The sequence below is a fragment of the Dermacentor silvarum genome, chromosome 4 (assembly GCF_013339745.2).
Source record: "Dermacentor silvarum isolate Dsil-2018 chromosome 4, BIME_Dsil_1.4, whole genome shotgun sequence".
Classification (NCBI taxonomy): domain Eukaryota; kingdom Metazoa; phylum Arthropoda; class Arachnida; order Ixodida; family Ixodidae; genus Dermacentor; species Dermacentor silvarum.
In genome coordinates this window covers 100,698,682-100,716,660 of record NC_051157.2, presented here as the reverse complement: position 1 = coordinate 100,716,660, position 17,979 = coordinate 100,698,682, and the positions used below count along the sequence as shown (strand labels likewise).

At 42.1% G+C, this 17,979-nt stretch overlaps 1 non-coding gene across 1 annotated transcript; it reads right to left on the bottom strand.

Moving 5' to 3' along the window:
* Window positions 1-446: 446 nt before the first annotated feature.
* On the bottom strand, window positions 447-518 carry Trnat-cgu (transfer RNA threonine (anticodon CGU)). Its single transcript has one exon. It is a non-coding gene; the product is annotated as a tRNA-Thr (tRNA).
* Between the last annotated feature and the right edge of the window lie 17,461 nt (window positions 519-17,979).

Below are 17,979 nucleotides of genomic sequence, written 5' to 3'. Positions count from 1 at the left end.
GCGATGGGGACAAAGTGCATGCGCCCAGTGCCGGTAGCATCGTATGCGCTGTGCTTTCCACGTTTAAGCACGAAGGTCGATTTTTCAGCTGCTCCTTGCACGCTTTCTCACTCCGGCATTTTCACAGCGAGTTTCCGCTGTCATCGAGCGAGATGTGCTCATGTTTGCCTGGGCGCGCGTGACACGTCGCTTATCTATTTAGTTGGTAAGCGAATGTTTACAGCTTTATGTGGTCTATTAAACTACTATGCTTTCTTCGTATAGCGCCCTACTAACTTGCTACCGCAATCGATGCTTCCCTATTTGGGCGATACTATATATAATCATATCATAAGAAGCCAACAAACATTGACACCAAGAACAACATGGGGGAAATTACTTGCACACACTATTTGAATTAAAGAAATGATAAATTAATGGAAATGAAAACGGATGAAAAAACAACTCTCCGCAGGTGGGGAACGAACCCACGTCTTCGCATTACGCGTGCGATGCTCTCACCATTGAGCTACCGCGGAAACGTTTTCCCATCCGCTTTCTGCGGTATTTATGTTTTACAACTAGAACTAACTCTGGGAGTGTTAGCCAGCGCCACCACTCGGGCTCCTCGGTTCCCTTTCTTCTCGTTCTTTATATATATATATATATATATATATATATATATATATATATATATCGTGAAGATAAAGTGAACTTGGCCTTGGGTGCTAGCAAAGCGGGCGCTAGTAGAGAAGACGAGGAGATAACAGAACAGCTGTTCGATATATATATATATATATATATATATATATATATATATATATATATGAAGGGAGGTTATGCCGGGATCTGGCAGTTGAACAGGAATTTGTAGGTTGAGGATGCACGTACGAAATATATGTATGTATGTATGTATGTATGTATATATATATATATATAAATATATATATAAATGAGCAACATGGAACATGGTGAAATACTGCAAACTAATTCACTGGTATAATCTCATGGGCAGATTAGAAAATAGGAGTAAGAAATAGTTATCTCGCAGCAACTCCAGGCGGGGACTTCCTACGTCCACAATGATTTTTGCGTTGTTTTTATCGACAGGATCCGTGCACACCTGCGAATGTTTAGTCCAACTGATAAAGCGTGAAATGGTGAAAACTTACAGCACATAATAATGCGCCGCTGCCGTTGCTGCAGCAAAACAGCATGCGCCTGGTGAAACCTGGTTAGGCGGCGCGCTATGATTGGCTGACACCCTTGTCAACTCTTCAATAAACAAGTACTGGGCTGAAAGAATTCAGACACTGCCAGTTAGGAAACGCGAAAGGCAGGATGGGAAATAAAAGAAAATAAAACCGGTAGTCTCCACTTCACCACTGAAGACACCACACACATGAAATATCATGATCATATCCGCAGCCTCTTGCGTCTATATGACTATACTTTCCCGGGTGTTTGGGCTACGTAATTGTTTATAACATGACGCAAACACCCGAGAAAGTACCTCGTATGAATTTTTACTTGATTGAAAATTTGAAGTTACACAGCACCTTAAACTCCCTAAGGTATATCTTTCACATATAACACCTTTTTAGCACCTGAAGATATTGCAAACGTGCAGAAATGGGTGCACCAAGGTGAGGGTGCACTAAGGTTTTCTTACAATTGCACCCATTCTCGAAGATTGCATCTAAAATGAAAGCTCATGAAGGGTGTTTTCATAATTACCAGTCGCATGGGTGCAATTTTTCTTGAGCGTATATAGCTTCGGTATCTGCTTCTGTATCTCTCTGTTCATTAGGAACACGCGTACAACACCTGCGTTAACGAGTACCGCAAGTTTGCTTACTGCTTGCTAGCCGCCTCGTTTTCCACCTTCCTAGGTGGCTGGGCCTACGCAGTTAGCTAAGTGACTACTGAGCGTTGAATAAACAACACCTAGATTTGAGAGTCTTTAGTCTTGCTAGGCTTCTCGCTGCTACAGCGGTAGCAGTTGTAACAGCTTGAATGCCTAAAAAGATTTCCTCACATTCCTAGCGCCGCCAGCTCCAAGCTTTTGCAATGAATGTATAGCATGGGTAGTAAAATAACAGTGAGGGTTGTTTACCGCTTGCCATGCAGAACTGAATATAAGGACACTCAGCTATCGAAATCACGATAATTATTTTTTTTTATTTGCAGCATTACATTTGGTAGTGCCTCGTAAAATGAGCTGTAGCCTCAGGGTGACGACCTCCACTTTGAACACATAATGCGTTAAGCTGCGGGCAAGAAGCCACACCTTTTCAAGTGAGTAGCGCACAGTTCACATAACCTGTGCTGCGACAAGGCGATCATCTTTACATCTCTTGGTATATACGTGCTTTCTTTCTTTTTTGTTTTTTTGTTCCCGAGCTTCTTATCACATCAGCGCATTCCTCCATTACGTCTTTTTTTTTGTCGTTTTTTTTTCATAACACTATCAATCTTAAGAAAACGCAGTGCACGGAGACACGTTTTTGCCGCCACCAATTTGTAGAGCGCCTGCGACTCGTCATTACAGCGTTCTCAGAAATGCTTCCCTGGTTTAGAAGAGAATCCTAATTACGCGCTATGTACAAAAGACTTTTATTTACGTTTACAGAATTTCGGCGCTTGCGCGTGCGGAGATGTACGAAGCAACCGTAATGTTTCGTCATTTTCTCTACATGTTCCGAGCTTTATTAAACCACCGTTCCACCGACATATATCTGGTTATCGTAAAAATAAACTGTTGTTGTGCACGAGTACACGTTCTTTAATGAGTTCCTCCTGCACCTTAAACTTGATCCAGGTAGACCACTTTTAGAGCTCATTGAAATACTTGGTCATTTCTGCTGCTCACATGATGTGCTCTAAAAATCACTCTTGCGTTCTTATGGCCGTTCTAGTTGTTGCGCTCATCCTTTAATGCCCTGTAATACCGAATACACCTTTACTGGAATGCGCTCGCATTCTCTTCTCTCCCATTGGTACCACTGAGCCTCATTGGGAGCTTTCATCACGTTACCAAAGCACTGCCTGTGTTTTCTAAAATCACATCACCAAATGACTGTTGCCAGACAATCGTGCCATTGGACATATTAACACATTACTAGCGAAGCCCATCGCCCAATGATAGAGAGCGGCTCCGAAAAAAAAAAAGCTTTCTCAAATAAGGCCTTGTTCTCTTGTGCTAACAGGACAGTACAGCAATACCGAAATTTGTGATTTGCATTTAGAGCTTTCTTTTCTTTGCGTTTAGGTGTCTCTTTAGGGCCATTATTATCGTCATCACTTCCGCTTCAGCTGCCTTTACGCTGCAAGTTATATGTGTAATGCAAACTTATTGACAAAAGCAATTCATGCGCAGCTGCGCATTCGTCAGCAATCACTTTGGTGGAAAACTATAGCCACAGTCTGTAGCTATTGCTAGTTATACCTACATAGAATACGATCATCAGCGGCGAACATAAATACCAAGTTTAGGCATTTCTTTTTCATTTAACTCAGCGAACAGATTTGCAGCAGCTGTTCTACGCTGGTGGCGATTTCTGTTTTTTTTTTTGCGAGCATCAGCATTTCATATCTTTCTAATAATCTGTCTACATGCCACCTTCTTTGTTATGCAACTTTGTTCTTTTTTCCTCCTTGAACTTCTAGGCGTTGCAGCAGAAGCACGGCGACCATGAAACGCACATACAATAACCATCGCTGATCTTTGCATATGGCACATTTCTAAAGAAACGTCATCCATTCAATATCGTACTTCGACCGCTTTCGCTGCACCATCTACCTTCTTTGACCGCCCGCAGCCATTGTGCTTTCGGAGCTGCCTGTGCCTCTCAACACAACCAATAAGGCCGCGAAGCCGTCTTCCTCACAAGACCTCGCTGACATCAGCAGCACGTCAGGGGTCTTTTGTCTCCCGATACTTCCTTTCACAGCGAGTGCCTTGTTCATGGAGCGGGCGAATAATCTTTTCTTAGTTCCGCCGCCAAGGCTCTTTACTTTCTTTTTGTCTGTCGCTGCTGTTCCTTTTTTTCGGCATTGTTTCACGTTCTCTGTGGCGCATAATCCCCCGCGGGTCATTCTCGCCTTTTGCAAGCGTCCCAGCCTGTTTCGGACACTGCAGTTGGTCATGGTTCATCAGTACTGGCAAGGGAAGTGCACAATAAGCGGATCTACTGCTATTCTCCCATCGATCTTCTATACCGTTGGATTACTGCTGCCACTTTTATTCACATCCAAATCCTTACTCCCATCAACCTCACTGGTGCAATAGCCCATCCCATTTCACACTCATCCAAAGATACAGCGTTACCTGTCTGCGCATTTCGTGAAAGCTTTGGTGCTATTCCTAATGAGCACTCCACCTGAACCTATAATATATAAAGGTGTCCTATGCGACCCACTGCATGGATTTGCTATAGGTTTGCGATTGTGCTTGTAGATACTGGTTATGAAGGAGTATCTTTAGTGCGTTCCTAAGCCAGCTAGTAGGTATAAGATTTATGAATCCACGGTGACAAATTACTGAAGCAATTCATAAATGAAAATGCCTCACAATGTACGAAGTAGAGCATCGTAAATAAGGCACTCAGTCGTTTGTCTGCTTCAACTCCCTGCGATGCATGAGCGGTGCAGGTCGAGGCATCTCTTCTTTACGCCTCTCTCACTTTCTGTCTGCTTCCACTCAAAAGCCTTTGTCAGACTTCGGTAGGGCTACCCGCGCTTCTGCTAAATACACAAGACCCTTGTATCAGGAGCTCACGCAGAGCATATCTACATTTATGCCATTTTTTCTGTTGTGTATCATTTTAGCTGAAAATGTTTGTGCTCAATGCCTCATTACACTTTGAAAGAAACAATTAATTTTTACGTTTTTACGACAGAAGTTTGCGTATTCCACATGGCATGAAGCACGTTCACGATTTTGCGGCGCCTGTTATGAAAGGAATGTATAGCCATAAAACGACATTTCGGAAGCACAGTACATTGTTTTGTTCAACTGGATTCGCAACTTACCCCAGTCACAGGCTTCGTTTCTCGTCTGTCGTACTCTTAGACTATCTGAAGGTAAAGGTCGTTTAGAAATCGTTGCACGCAGTCTTCATTTATAATATCCACATGAGGCATCGCTAAGAAGGAGTTATCAAGACTAATAAAGACAAACACTAACTTAATCTATAACAGAAAGACCTTTAAACGTTCTGCACGCGCAAGGCAGTGTCTTCGGCTCTCTATGGACGATTGATTTGATTTGTAAACATATACACAGGAAAGAGAAAGCGAGGATATGGACGAACAACGATATGACAAAACAAGCAAAAGGAGTCAGTGTTTATAGGGAAACGCTGCCAATATTTATTCCCGTTTGCTGAAAACATTAGTCTTTAAACACTATAATGGACTTGTTTCTTTCCTGGGAAACATCACAGTGTCATTTGTCTTCGACATTACCTTGTTGTTTACGTTGACACCGAAGCCCTCCTAAACGGCGCCCGACGCAGGCAGTCCCGAGTTCAGTACAGCTTGCTAGTGATCGGACAAATCAATAAGCGATTCACTTTAATGTTTATTTGAATAGGACGGTGAATTTTTCAGTTTCTTTTGTTCCTGTTTTTTGCAGACATGCTCATTTTTTTCCTCAAGATCTGAAATTCTACTTGCGTATTTAAAAATGACTACTTCAAGATGGTTAGAGATTGCAGTAATTGAAAACGTGATCGAAGTTTATATTACCTGCAAGGAAGCAAGTTATTTAAACAAGGCAGTCAAGTCGAAGTGATTGGTACGGGGAGCAAAGAACCACACAAGTGTGATAGTATCTACAAACCATAAAAATAGCTTTTATGAAAGAAAGAGCTGCGGCGAACTGCCAGGATATCTATAGAACAGTAAAACAGCTTTAAGCACTAACACACTTTCTGCTTGTTTTTCGCATACAACTTTTTTTTTTGCCGCGTACCCTTCCACACATAAATGCAAGCTATGTCCAAGCATACTTGGCATAGTATAAATCAAAGGATAAGTTTTCAAAACACACATGAACACTATAGGGCACATGTTACTTGTACATAGAAGTAAAAAAAAAAACACTAGAAAAGTAGAAACAGTAAGAAAAGAGAAAACAGAAGGCATATACTATATTTTAACATATGAGTCAAACCATCATCATCATCAGCCTATATTATTATCCACTGCAGCCCTTCTACAGCTACAGGTAGAAGGGCAGCTTTTGGCATGCATAGCAAACACCATCTTTTCGAAAGCAACGTTATACACGTTATGCCATGCAAATACTGCATGCATCTTTATTCCGGTGCGCAGAAGTTCAGGAATAAAAATTTAATCACAGCGTTTGTGCTACATAAGGGAACAGAGTCATCTTTGACGAGTATATTAAAGAAAAACGGCTCAATGTAAGCTAAGTATTTCTGGTTGTAAAAAGACCTAGTTAGCGGCAACATGCTATTTTTTTTTTGGTGTCTTCTCTCACGGATACTGCTACTTTCTTTTATTTGTGCCAAGAAAACAGCAAGAGAACGTGTACACTGGACAATAAATGTGTAGCTCAGTATTAACCTGCAGTTCTATAATGCAAACGCAGGAAGAGTATCAAATTTTTGAAATAGATATTTTGTTGAATGATAAAAAGGAAGGTGCACTTGTAACGCCACATCTTTTAGAAGAGCGTTCTGCGTATTTTCAGCCTTTATTGCCGCGTTACCATGCCTAATGAATTCCTACCTAACGAAACTCTGGATCTTCTTAACGCGTTTGGAGTGGCCTTGTCATAGGAATAACTACCAACGAAAAAACTGCATGCAATGTCGCTACCGCACATGCACGGCGTCGTTAGCTTATGTAATTCTGGATCCATCACTGCGTTAATTACGTATGTAAAGTGCATTTGCATTAACACCACAAAAAGCGTTCGCTGGCAGCTTTTTCTGCCAGCGAACGCAATCACGAAGGCCAGGGAATGACTGATTTGGTTTCATCAGCTGCCGATAAGCGGTGACGCATCTCCGTGCTAGGTTGTCAGAAATACGTGAGAACAACAAGATCGCACCTAGAATATTTTGGGACCACATTAACTTTTAAGGCAGGAAGTCGGGAACGATACAACATATCCTAGACGAAGATGAAAAGAAACTTGAAGGGGACGCATCGTTAAATTACATCCGAAAAAAAAAACAGCCTAATCATTTGAAGGCAATTAACGAGGGCGTTCCTGAAAAAAAAAGCAGCATGAACGAGAAACAGATGGAAAAGAAGGTGGCGGTGAGAAATTTCAACTGGAAGAAAATTGAAGAGAAAATTCTTAAGCGCACAGCCACAGTGTTAGGAAGGGTACCCGTTAGGCTGGATAATGAACTAGGACCAAAAATTAAGGAAGCTTGGTTGAAAGTAGTACGCGAATAATGCCTACAAGATATGCAAATGCCAGGCAGGTGGCGACAAAGTAGAATGAACTTAATTTATAAAGTTAAGGAGGGGGGGGGGGGAGAAGATACAATTCACTCATGTAGATCATTGACCATTACATCGGTAATATACAGGTTAGCAATGCGGGCGATTGAATTAACACTGCAAGCATGGGTAAAACATAATAGCGCATTAGGAGAACTTCAGAATGGGTTCGGAATCGGTAGGCATTTGTATGAAAACTTATTTGTTCTTGCTGTCTCGAAATATGCCTAGAAGAAAGGAGACCATTATATTTGCGTTTGTTAGACATTACCGAAGTGTATGACAATGTGCACCGCAACACTGTGTGGGGCATTCTGGGAGTGGAAGGCTTAGGAAACGACTCTATACAGCTTTTGAGGGAGGTTTACCTAGAAAATACTGTTAGCGTTCAATGGCACAAGGTGAAGATGTAGGAGACAGTTGATAATATCACCAAGGGACTGTAACAGAGGGGCCCTCTATACCCACTGATGTTTATGATGTACCATGGTATGGATGGGAAGGGTGCTAGAAGGAATCAAGATCGGGTTTATTCTCTCATACAAACAGGCGGGCACAGCAGTAGAGCAGCTGATTCATTTTGTTTCCTGATTCAATTTCAATCAACTGTTTGCTTCTTGGTCATTTCTCTGTTGTGGGTGAGCGCAATTGTTTCAGGATCAAGCTAGAAATAAAAAAAAATTGAAGATGGCGGTCTTCATCGCGAAAGAAGGTTGCTCTCGTCGTGAATAAGCTCAGAACAAAAGAAATCGCTAAAGACTGCTCTTTTTTTATTAATGCTGACCTTGGAGATGCATTTTGCCAACTTAATTGTAGAGGGTTCATAACTCGGTATATAGTCTAACCTACGGATACAAGAATTATTAACGTGAGTTTGGTATGCTTGCACGCTGCGATTTCCTCAAATCATTCGCTGCAATTGTAGCACACGCGAGGAAGCCCAACAGCGAGAATTTCAACACTAGGAAAACTCTTGTCATTTTTTAGAATGATGTTTTTCAGTATTTTCAATGTACGGAGTCTGTGTGCATTCAATGGCGCAGAACCATGTTTTGGAGCATCTAGTCGTAAACGTACGGGAAGAACTACTTCTGCGACCAAACGTTGCGTGCAACGCGTATTCACCAGATAGAACTACCTCAAGATGGATCTAGTGAAGGCATTCCGCCGAAATAGATAAATGCGCAGAAACGCCACTCCAACTTTTCGTCCTTTCGGTCTTTCACAATGTTTACTTTTCTTATAAACGGGCAAAGAGAAATGCGAGTGAATGAGTGCCCCGCCGGGCCGTCTGTAATGGGGCGTGCACCGATGTTCTCGTTGCAGGCAAGAAACGCGCTACCAGACACCTGCAAGATGGAGAGCGCATGTCTGCGCTGACTACGATAAGCCTTTGTTTCCTTCTCGAGTATTTTTGGCTATCCATGCTTGTCTCCTTTTCTTCCTTTTCTTTTCTTTTCTAATTTCCTCATTTTTCGCGCATGGCTCTTGCTGTTACGCCCTTACTTTTCTATTCGCGTTTCTCCCTATAGGCTCGCGAGACAGAAGTCAGCATAGATTATTTACGGCCCTCCTGTGTATTTGGATGCGTGTGAGCAATGAGAGCACGGCTAAGCTTCTTCTCTTTGTCTCGGCTGGTAGAAGCATACTGCGTCCCTATACCGGCCGTCATAGATCATATGGTTAGCACTGTAACTTTTTTTCAGTCCATTTCCTTCAGTCCACATAGTCCGAGAAAAAAAGAGGAGCGATGTTGGACAAAACTATATTGTACTTCAATATGAAACATTACTTCTGCGGGAGCCCGCAAGTTGCAGGAAAGTTCGTGAAAGCAAAAATTTTCATCCATACGAGTGTGGCACAAACCTACGTGAGTTGCTTGTGAGTTGCTATATGAGTTGCTTGTGTAGCTTTGCGCTATGGTTGGGTGCACGAGAATGTTTCCCCGGAACATATTTTACTCCGCGAGGAATTTGAGGTGTGCTTTGTTCATTGGAATGTTTTCTAGTGTTAGTGCTCATTTTTATCCGAACTTTTAAAAATATGGTTAAAATGGCGTAATATATATATATATATATATATATATATATATATGAGTACCCGCGAAGATGTGCGTAGGTGTACGAGTTCAAAGACGTATTCCAAAGTAAGAGGCATGCCAGCAGATGTACGTATTGCTTAGTCATTTCGTAGTGGCGAGCAGACAGAGGGACGACCCGCTGAATGCGATACGTAGCAAAATATTGACAATACCTGACAATATTACCCACCAATAATCTTTTTAAAATATTGACAATACCTGACAATATTACCCACCAATAATCTTTTTTTGTGTGTGACGCGTTCTCCTACACTCGATAGAAGAAAAAATAAACGTTTTAATAAAGGCAGTTACTGTCTGTCAATAATTAAACATCATGAATGTGTCCATAGAAGATCCTGTTCGGGTGGAAAACAAGTGGAAAGCTTGTGCGACTGCGCCTCAGCTGCAAGAGCAGTGTACGGCATCGGAAGATTTATACCCACACCACTGACCAGCCGTTCAATGGGCCGTCTGCTGCGGTAAAAGCATAATAAAATCGAAATCACAAGTTTCCGTGATTGCAAGCACAGAGCCTATTATAGGTAACGTTTTTCTACTTCTACAAAAAGGACATAAGCTTTCTGTCGTCCCCCGTAATGTTCACCTTCCCATACCAGTCACCAATTGTTTGTATGCCACTTAATTTTACTGAATATATTGCCAACTTGTGTTGTCACCGGCTATTTATCACAACATGAAAAAAAATCATAAAAAGCTGCAAAAAAGGAACAAAGTAAACGAGCATGAAGTCATAAAAAGTTCGTCGCACAAATAGGTAAAAAAGACGTAATTACATGCAGCATACAGGTTGTTTCAGTGAACTTGGGCCAAACTTTAAAAAAAATATATGCAAATATGCAAAATATGCAAATTCCTCAAAATATGCAAATTCCTCGTACCTTGACAGAATCAAGTTAATGTTGTTTTCCGTCACTTGGAGATACTGAGATTATTTTTGCATTCCGCCTGATTAGATAATTTGTCTTAATTCTTTAACTTCTCACTTATTATAATAAGCCGAGAACTTTCAATTAGAAAATTGTACAGCAACATGAGAAACTCCCGATACAGCTTTCTGATGCTCAATACGTGTGACAAAAAAGAGTTTTTCCAAGCGTGAAAGATGCCCGCAAATGCACGCACTGGCAGCTTGAGGGACTTTGCGTGCATTTGTGGGCATCTTTCACGCTCGGAAAAATACGTTTATATAGCACGTATTGAGCAACAAGAAGCTGTATCGAGAGTTTTCGATGGTGCTCTACAATTTTATCACTGACACTTTTCATCTAATTGTAATAATTCAGAATTTCAACAAATAATTATGAACAATAATCTAATTAGGCGGAATGCAAAAAAAATAATCAGAGTATCTCAAAGCGACGGCAAACAACATTACCTTGGTTCTGTCAAGCTACGAAGAATTTGCGTATTTTAAAGTTTGGCCCAAGTTCACTGAAACACACTGTATTTTCGCGAATAAACGTACTCGTGGGTGTTGCTCCTATCACGTTTGCCCCGGCACAGCTTAATTCATTTCTACAATGCAAAATAAAGGCCTCCTTCTCTGTAATAATAAAAACCGAACGCTAAAGCGCGCAAATTGCGTAAGTACGTCGCAAGAAAATGTGCAGAAACTATGCGCGATGATTGTCAATATAACTTAATAGTCAAACGCTTCTAGAAAGCTATTCGCTCTATTAGAAGATGATGTACTTGAAAGCGTATAGTTCTTGAACTTGATTCTCTTAGGTACAGTGTTTGTTGTTTCATTACGTGATTCCGTATAGCGAACGGAGCCGTTAACCAGTACATCTGTATACCGGTGCCGTAGCCCTGTCCCGCAGCCAACACAAGGTGTGATGTGGCTGGAGAACAGGAAGGCTATCCTTCCTGAGCACTCCGTCCCCGAATTAAGCATCCAGGCGCCCCACAGCTTTCGGGCGCCAGCACGTGCCACGAGGCCCATAGCTATTCGCTTACTCGCGCAAATATGTTTACGCCTAGTATACGATGTTACGAAGGCATTTCTGCTAAATTTTCCCTTCACTTGTCTCCCTTCGCAGTAGCCCTGGATTCTTAACGAACTTTCAACAAAATATTTATTTTGCCGTTGAAATGCGATATCTAGAGCTTAGACTTTCATAAGCTCATATGCAGTTAGGTTCGCATCGAAGGATGTTCGCATCGAAGGATTTTTACTGTAATATGTTTACCGTTGACTTTCGGCAATGAACGCGCCCGGCGCAACTCGATTGCGACAGACCACGTGCCCTTTGCATCGACCCCTTTGCATGTATCGGCAGTGCAAAGCGCGACCATCAACCCCCGACCACGAAAACGGACGAAAGAGGAAAATAAACCTTCTCGCTTTTAAACGAGGCGAATATGCACCAGGCGATCTCAATGTTCCAGAACTATACGTGAGGGATCAGTTCCAAGTGAGTGGTTTCGATATAGTGGCCTTCTTCCTTTATGTCTTTCCATCCTGTCCTCGAAATCCGTGGCTGTCTACGAAAATTACAGTGTGCTCAATAAAATAAAGCTAATAAGAAGGATAACATCACTTACAGTAACTAAAGACAAGAATTGCCCATAGTTTCCATGGTCGACGCAAAGAATAGGGTAGATGAACGCTATACTACGCACCGCTATAGAACACACCGCTATTGTACAGATCCTTCGGTAATAACTATACGCAATGCCATTGTTAGGTGAAGAACTCGCCTTATACTCTTCAAAGCATCGCAAAAGAAGAGTGCTTGGTACCCTCGCATTTGAGCAGCGTTTCGCGGACCACATAAACGCCGAGAAAGACCGGATGTTGAAAAGGGGGCTCGTTATATTCGAATGCTTCTACATTACGTAATACCCAGAAAGCATCTCTTCATGCCATGGAGCAGTGCTAGCCTCGGGCTGATTTATATGCGGGGTGTTCTGCAATACCTTAAAGCCGCCCGAGAGGTAAAATATGCTGAAGAAATAAGATATAGCTGAAGAAATAAAGTTAAACAACATATAAAACGCTGTTTACCTATGAGTGCCGCAAGTTTTTCCTCCAACGTTTTCGAAAGTGTAGCCTCCAGCGTTTTGAGGAGGAGATATATTATTTTCAATACACCCCGATGTGGGCGTCATTGTGCGTTCTTGCTCGCCACGCGAGTCTTACAAAAGCAGCTATTACCTTCTTTGTTTAGTTGCACTAGGTGCACTGCTTCTGATGTTATCTTTGATTAAGTTTATGTTTCAAACTTTTCTGATCTTGCCATGAAGTCTTGATGTAATTGTAGGTATTTGGTTTACAAACGTTACATCAAAGGGACGAGTATGTATGCTTTGCGCGTAAGGAGCAAATGAAACAAAAAATCACTAGCACGAAAGAACAAAGCAATTTCAAAAACTACAAGTGCGGTAGAGATAGTCATTTTATTCGCCTCTTCGAGAGCGAAGCGAGTGTATATGAAAAGGAGACAGTGGATAGATAGCTCGCAGAGAGAGCGGTAACACGTTAAGGAGTCTACATCAAAACAAGAGAAGCAGTGACGTTCGAAGGACTCCGTGAGCCGAAGGTGGTTAGGTGGCTGCTTATAAAGCTTCGGCCGTCTGCTACGGAGCCGCATTTCGCTCTTAGAGTTGTTCGTAACTCACCCTCAGTTCCTGTGATGTAGTTCTCTGATTGCATTGAGTGCGTGTTATCGACTTATTGCTTGTTGAGAACTGCTGTTTCCAAGAGACACAAAAACACTTATATAAGAGACAAGAGGCAGGAATGGCGCAGAAAATCTTCCACGTCTTTATCAAATTTGGGTTTTCCTTCCTGCTAGTAAAAAAAAAAAGAAAGAAAGAGCTCCAACGTTCGTGCTAGCCATCTTTTGCGTCAATGCACTTTTTTTCTTCACTGTTTGTGTCGGGGGATCACGAATTGGTGGCGGGATCCTATAGAAGTTGGCGCCGATTGCGGGTCCTATAGGAACAAATGGTTTGTTGACTGCAATCTCTGTGAAGAGAGTGCGAGGCTGTCGCCGAGATTGAAGCCACACCCCTAACCGTCCAGGTCATGAACCTAGCAGCGCTTATGTGAGGCAGCATGGCTTCATCTTGATCGCTTTCCCGATAACGCTTTCACGTTGTTGTTGTTGTTGCTGTTGTTGCTGCTGCTGCTCTTGTTGTTGAGTGCCGTTTGTGCGAGAGGCAACTACATATACATTTGCGCTTGAGTCCTTTTTACCGGCTTTCAATTGAATGAGTAGGTGTGGCGACAATTTTTTAATGCTCCGTTAAGGGTTTGCGTTAGTTGGGTCAGCACTTGTACTAGAATCTACCTATACATCTATTGCGATGTTATAGAGTGTCTTTGTGACCCGGTTGCACTACAATTGTTCTTTCTTGTTGCTTTCCACATTGTCGGCTCGTGTACTGAAACAGAATTGGTTAATTTATCTGGATGTAAATGAAAAGGAAGCTCACCAGTGTTTCACAGGTTTCTCCACAAACGCTTAATAGTTCAACCACTAAACGATGATGACATGAGACGATATCATAGTGTAATTGCAATGACGTAATTTTTTAAATATACTGAGGTTACATTTTCAAATAAAATCCATGTCACCACCTTCGCCCTAAACGCCTTCCTGCGTAGCCCAAATCTCAAAGCAAAGCGGTAACTGCGATAGCCATCCAGTGTTTTTGTCACTCCGTTTATCATGTGGCCGCATTTCGTGAACACATCGAGGGAATTACTGGGTTACGCCGGTAGCATGTTCAGAAAGAAAAACGTTGCTTTGCTTAATACTCTAGCAGAATACATAGCAACCAGAAGAATCATTGGCCAGGCAAACATGGTGGGCATGCCTTTGGGATATAGCAGAGTCGTGTTTCTAGCGAATTAAACATTCGTTATATATTTACTTCTTTATGGTGTACCGAATCCAGCGGCGGCAGCCGCAGTTAAAGCAGCGATAGAGATTCTATACTGAAAGAGGAAGATGAACACTTTTTTTTTTCCTGTGGCGGCTATTTTTTATATACCACCATCAAATCTAAAACAACAAGTGCGATCGTACAACCTGACTGCACGAAGCCACACGTACGCATTGATAACATAACTTACTTTGCAGCAGTTTGTTTATTCGCTTGTTGTTATTTTTTTCTCGTGCGATTGCTATAACCGGGTGGTAACTTTCGCGGCAATGGACACTCATAGGATTACCTATCCTTGCCAAAATGATAATCTTACTAAACTTCAAAAGAACAATCCTCCGTTCTTCGTTTACTATGCGTTGATAGGCTGCTATCTTAGGCGCACTATAGGGTCACTAAGTTCCTGCTATGATTGAAGCTTGTGACGTAAGCCTGCCAGAGCTTAGGGGCACGAACGTCGCCACTTGAGTAATGGGAAAGCGCAAAGCACTGAAATGTGGAAAATCCTCAAAGGACCAGGTTTGAACTAGTTGGTTGGACCTTAAATTTATACCTTACAAGAATACTCGCACGCACGCACACACACACACACACACACACACACACACACATATACACACACTATATATACACTATATATATATATATTATATATATATATATATATATATACCTTTCAAGTTGTAGATATTCTTCTCGCACATAATTTGACTGCGCTTACCAAGTAGAATGTCTGGGAAACATAAGATATCTTTATTCAATATTAAGGTGAAATTTGTTGACGACATGTACCTTTGGGGCACTGGTATGATGGTAATGCTCACATTTTCTTTAATTAACGAACTGTGCGTGTTACATCAGCCATGATACAGCTGCAGCAATCATGAAAAAAGCGAGCCAGCGTGTCCTGATGTACTGACGCCTCCACCTAATGTGTACTGAAACCGCAACTGGCTCGTAGAAGTAATTATTGAAGTGAATGTTCGGGATGCTGTCTAGTGTACATAAGCATTCACCTCCACCATCTTTCTTTCATCATCATTATCATCTATCCCTTATACTTTCGCATTTATCCCTTCCCTCTTATCCAGTGCAGAGTATCAGACTAGAGCGCGCACCATCTCAGGCCTTGCCTATCAATATACTATATATAACCAGTTTCATACCCTGACACTGGTTTCTTGTCAGAGTTACGACATTCATTTACCCTGAAAAAATTACGAGTGGACAATAGCATGTCGGGACTCTTTCCAGTCACGAGACGTGTTCACGTATAGGCATGCGCCTGGTCCGCGTTGTGAAAAGTCTCTCAGAGATGTATAAATTTGCTGACCGGTGAACTGAGCGTCCTAAACGTTATCGATTAGAGAACAGGAACCAGTAGCCGTAGTTTCTTCGAGGCGGCACCAATCAGCTATATGTTGATCGTCGTCTACTCTATCAACACATCATGAGCGCTGGCAGAACCACGCGCACGTTAGGCGTGATGCGGGAAAAGCGTTAGCCATAAATTCCACGCGTTCCGAGTAATGAGAATTTTCTTTGAATGTTTGTTTTTTGTTCATCTGCACTCACTTTTCTCCCTATCTCCAACAGTGCTTATTTACCACATTTCGTATGCGAAAGCTTGTAAGGGTTATTTTTTCTCGCTCATCGTCAGAAATAGAACATGACTCCGGAGTGGCACGCAAATTTGATTATTCAGGTTCTGATAGGGCCAGGTGCTGATTCCTCTATGCGCATTGCGCGCAGCTGCGAGCATCTACTTTCGCTTATGAGTCCACGCACTTCCATTCCCTCTTTAGTTTTCACGTCCCTATTTCCAATTCTACGCTTTCAATAGCATTTTTGTCTGCTTTGAACAAGCACAAGACCGGCAAACCTCCTCCATATGCACGCTGCTTTCGTAACGTTAAGCCCATGACCGTTGCTTTATCGTTTTTTTTTTCACATCTCGTCGGATATATTCAATTACGTCCGCCGGCATAGGAATTACCGATGCAAAGAGCCTACCTACTTGTCATTTTTATCTTTCCTGTCCTGAATAATTTGTTGAACATAGGATCGCTCTCTCTCTTTTTAGGCGTTGTTGTAGGCTTTGAATGCGCACTCGTTTGCAGCAACGTGCCCGATCTCATTACCATATGTTACCTAAGCGGGACCTCACATAGCTCCAACAGAGCCGATGCACTATGATCGTGAGAGGTCTGAGTGAAGAAACATTACGAAATACACTCCGGAGCGGGCGGCAGAAAATGCATTGCCTGCCTTGTAGAATGCTTTCGTTAGGCTATTGACTCTATTATCCTTGTTCTCATTGCATAATGTAAGCCCGCTTTTGTAGAATTTTCTTTACATTTCGTTAGAGCTACATGATAGGTGATTTTGTTAGGTGATCATGTAACAAATATTCACTCAATAAAGTCATTTAAACTTGCCTAACACCAAGCTTTTGATGTAGCACAATGCACATTTTATGCGCCTGATGCTAGATGAATTGCAGAAAACCTGTATTCAGAGTATAATAAGCGCAAAGCACTCATTGCCACTAATGACACCAGTTCTTCTCTCTAATACCGAATTATCATTTTATTATAATTTCTTTGGATCATTGATTGACTTTACAAAAAACAATAACAATTTGTTTTATTGTTGACTTCTTCGTTGTCTTCTTGCTCCAGCCTATACAACTTCTAAATTCAGTAAAAAATTGCAATCCTCTCTCGCGGCCGACATAGAGTGCTTCTCAGAAGTTCTGCGTTTCTTGTTATCCTAACCCAAAGTCGCCGCCTCACTCGCACGATTGCGAACGCAGGCTTTTGCACAACCTTTGTTTAGGTGTGGGAAACATCACACAGTCAACGCTCTTTACGAGCCTAACGAGCATTCATTGCTTCTCATTTCGATCAGCTCTGTATCCGGTGCGTACACGGTTGGCCGTCGCGATGAATGTGTGATCTCTACGCACAAGAAAGTAGCAATGGAGTCTATGGCAATAGGCGGTCGCTGAATGCGCCGTTGGGTAGGGATTGACTGATGAACAAGCTCTAAACGACGTCAATAGTCGAGAAAGAATACGCAGTGCCCGTCGTTTCTTGCCTCTATAGGGCAAGCCTTAAGCATAGCAAGACAATGGGCTTTCGGGACTGATGCAGTAGACAACGAATACAAGCTTGTATCCTAGAGTACCAGCTGCCTGATTTTTTGCGTCGCTTGTTCCCTTGCGATATTTTCCCGAATGTTCTCACTGCCGAACAAGCGCACATGTGTGTGCGTGTGTGGGGAGGGGGGGGGGGGGCATGTCAACATGATAAAGTCAAAACTAAAGCCTCCTCTCATTAATTTGACGAGTCTACACGAATGAGTGAAGCCTAAATGCTGTAATGCTACTGGATAGGGACCACCGAGGTGATCACTGCGTTTTAAAATATTCAGTAGCAGAGCTTTACGCTAAACGATCAATATTTGTAGTGACAAAGCGCACATCAATCTGATATAGATGATGAAAGAAGGGA